Source organism: Antrostomus carolinensis, unplaced genomic scaffold (assembly GCF_000700745.2).
Source record: "Antrostomus carolinensis isolate BGI_N321 unplaced genomic scaffold, ASM70074v2 scaffold22906, whole genome shotgun sequence".
NCBI lineage: Eukaryota > Metazoa > Chordata > Aves > Caprimulgiformes > Caprimulgidae > Antrostomus > Antrostomus carolinensis.
In genome coordinates this window covers 26,765-30,285 of record NW_010321997.1, presented here as the reverse complement: position 1 = coordinate 30,285, position 3,521 = coordinate 26,765, and positions in this window count along the sequence as shown.

Below are 3,521 nucleotides of genomic sequence, written 5' to 3'. Positions count from 1 at the left end.
GGATTGATGGGACATTGTTTAACGTAAAATTATACTATATAATTAACAAAAAATGGGCTCCATTGTCTCCTAAGAGGTTAAGATAGCTAGTTGACCTGGAAAAGAGAGGGGAGTATCAGTGTAAAACCCTGTCACCCATAACACAAGGGTGCTGTCACCAGGCTGGCTGCCCATAACACAGACACGGTACTTGGTACTTTCCTTTGGGCACCATTCTATGATTCCACCATTCTATGAAGCAGATAAAGCAGTGATTTTAAGTACACTTCTCATTAGCTAAACCATTCTTTTTAAAATTAATATATTTATTTCATAGAATCATAGAATGATTTGGATTGGAAGGGACCTTAAAGCTCATCCAGTTCCAACCCCCCTGCCATCAGCAGGGACACCTTCCACTAGACCAGGTTGCTCAAAGCCTCATCCAGCCTGGCCTTCAACGCTTCCAGGGAGGACCAGCCACAGCTTCCTTGGGCAACCTGTTCCAGTGTCTGACCACCCTCACAGTGAAGAACTTCTTCCTAATATCTCATCTAAACCTCCCCTCTTTCAGCTTAAACCCATTTCCCCTTGTTCTGTCACTCCCAGCCCTTGTGAAAAGTCCCTCCCCAGCTTTCTTGTAGCCCCTTCAGGTACTGGGAGGCCGCTAGAAGATCTCCCCGGAGCCTTCTCTTCTCCAGGCTGAACAGCCCCAACTCTCTCAGCCTGTCCTCACAGCAGAGCTGCTCCAGCCCGCACATCATGGTGTGGCCCTTCTCTGGACTTGTTATAGCTCCTCCAGGTCTCTCTTGTGATGGGGGCTCCAGAACTGGATGCAGTATTCCAGGTGGGGCTTTCTTATGCTTTCTTAGAAATGAGCATCTGTGGGGAGGACTACAGCTGAGAGACACACTGATAGTGAAGGCAGATGCTGCTACCTAAACGTATAAATCACTGTGTTAAAGTATCTTTTTTTTCCCCTCCCTCTTTTAAATTGACTATGCAAGCCAGTTAATTTGCTTTTAGTTTGTAAATCAGCCCAAGTAAGGACAAGATTCCTCCCTTTCTTTACTTTAGCCAGGAATAAGGTCCTACACCCATGGCCACACATGAGGCAGGGATTTACATCTCAAAGCCCCAGCACTGAACTGTGGCAAATAGTCTTTCAGCGGCAGGAACAGCATCTGGCTTCTTGGTTTGCTGTGCACACAGTTGTGCTGACAGATCTGGAGTTGCCTTTCTCAGTGTCACACGGTCAGGCTGCTCAGGCGATGTCCCTCCTCACTTCTCCTCCTCCATGTCATTTTTCTTCTTTGACTCATATTCAGCTGTAATGAAGCCACACGTATTCATCCCTACGGACTGATGGGTTTATCCCCTCTTTATGTTTTACAGCAAACTTAGCCAAACATCCATACTGAGGCAGCCTTCTAGGCATCCCTATATGGGATTTCCTTAAGAGCATTCTGGTACTTATCCAAAACCCAACCCAACAAAGCAATAGGCTTTCCCCCAACACCTTCATATCAGAGGACCTTAATTCCAGCCCAACGTCACTGCCACTTCATTAAGCAGACAACAGAGGTGCCAAGAAAATGGTGTCCCACCCCAGAACTCCAGTTTGTCACCACCTCCACATGAGTCAGTGCCACTTCGTACTATTTCCACAGAAATTTACCATATGAATCTGGGATATGGGCCGTAAACATAATTCACAAAGCAAGCTGAAGCCACACTGATAAAGTATTTTTTCTTACTTGTTTAAACATTCAACACACCAAATACATAAAACATCTTGTATATGAACCTCTTCCTGTGTGGACAGCCCCACTCTAGAGAATAAGCCCGTTTTCTTTATGTCACATGAATGAAAATCAACACTGGATGACAACCTACTGTGGATCCATTTACAGTGATTTATTGAAGCGTAGGACACTACTTTCTAAACTTCTTCAGTGTAACCCACCTGAGAGTCCGACCATCTGGTTAAATATGATTTTTCTGATAGATTTCATAATGTTGTTGCATTTGGTCTGTAGATACTAGTGATAAATACTTCATCAAAAAGGAAAAAGAGGTTCAATTGCAAAACAATATAAAGATTTCCTGATCAAAACTTTCCAGCTTATCCCCTAATGTTGCAAATTGGCATGAAGCAACTTACATGGGGCAAGAATCTGGTGAGCTATTTAGAAATGAAATACCGTAATTCCACAGCATCTGAAATCATTTTTCTAGAAGAACTCAAGCAATCAGAGTTCAACAGATTGAAATGAGTATCTTACAGGCATGATGCTGCAAGATAAAAAGAATGCTGGCCGTTCTCCAACAAGGAACTTGAGCATGTGCTTATCTTTAAGCTTACAAGCAGTCACACTGAAGTCCCATGCTTCATGCCTGAAATTAAACATTAACTCAAGTATTTTGCTGGATCAGGGCCAATGCAATTTTAAAAGCGTCAACTCCAATAGCAGGGATTGTTTTGGGAAGAGTTCCTCAGGTGCATCTACTATGAGCTCAGCTGACGGTTGCAGGAAGGGATGAAAGCACTGGTACCTTTCTGCTTTCCAGGAATCTCAGGGCCTGACTGTCTCTTGTTTAACCCATGGTATAAATTAGAGCAGATTCATGACTACATGAGTTTATGCTGGTTAAAATTCCAGCTGGTCTGCCACTTACTGTTCTGAACAACCCTGGGATGGCAGCTGGTTGCCTCCATCCCACACATGCCTAAATGGGAAGGAATCCTCAACTGCACTGGTTTTTTGCAGAGCAGGACAGAGTTCTTGGTCTTTACAAGTACCTAGAAAACACTAGATCAGTCACTCAATATTCTGGATGTATAGAGAAGCCTTAATGTCCATGATGCTACTCATCAGAAAATAGTGAGAACCCTAGCTTCCTACAAATCAGGGAAAAGGAGCTTATAGTATTATTAATTCTGTTATTTTCAGGTTTTTCACTTCATGCTCTAATAAAGGGAATGTTTTCAAATAACTGGATGCCTATTACGATTAATAAGAGAATGTAAAACTAACCTTATACAATGCCTTGCAAAATGTAGCATACATACACCTTTATCTCAGTCATCCAAAATAAAAATAAACCTCTAAAAATGTGGCACAAAGCTTTAAACTAACTGTTTTGTCAATAACTTTAAGTATTTTTTAATATTAACCTAAAACCTCAGCTATTAAAGTGAATCAAAGAGACTGGAAGTAGAGATGGAAATCAGAAAGAAGCATAAGAGCCGCAAAATTAAACCGTTTTCTTTCACATGGGAAATCCAGTATAAAATACTTCCCTATAAATAGTTGTCAATAAACACAACTGCTGCAAATGTATTTGGTAAACGTCGAGGTCAAAGGCCTCAACTGTTTATTGCCTTGTAAACTCAAAGGCAAGTAAATTTATTGCCAGAACGAGTTTCAGAGTATTGGCCATCATAAAAACTCAGCAGCCAAGGTACAAAATAGCCCATCAGCCAGCGCCGCAGCTATTCCACACGTAACTCAGGGGCCACCACGTGTATCATAATTCAA